Genomic DNA, 314 nt, shown 5'->3' with positions numbered 1-314 from the left:
TGATGAACACACGTGGAGAGGAAATAATACAATGAGGATACAAAAGGATTTGACATGGTGATGTCACTGCTGCTATACAAGTATATGTACTGTAACACGGAATTAGAACGGACGTAGAACGACATTATGCTCGATTATGCTGGTTTAAGATACCAAAAAGCACTGCGCAAAAAAGCATGGAATACGGATGTGTATATTACAGGAAAACTCCCGTAAACTCCCGAGTTGTACCACCACACCTGCATTATATTACCGTATATTAACCGTAAATGCCCGCTAAACTTGAAGTTTATACGGGCAGAATACAGTGCCCA

Source organism: Protomyctophum bolini (genome assembly GCF_963924005.1).
Source record: "Protomyctophum bolini genome assembly, chromosome: 16".
Lineage (NCBI taxonomy): Eukaryota > Metazoa > Chordata > Actinopteri > Myctophiformes > Myctophidae > Protomyctophum > Protomyctophum bolini.
Note: the sequence above shows the minus strand (reverse complement) of the source record.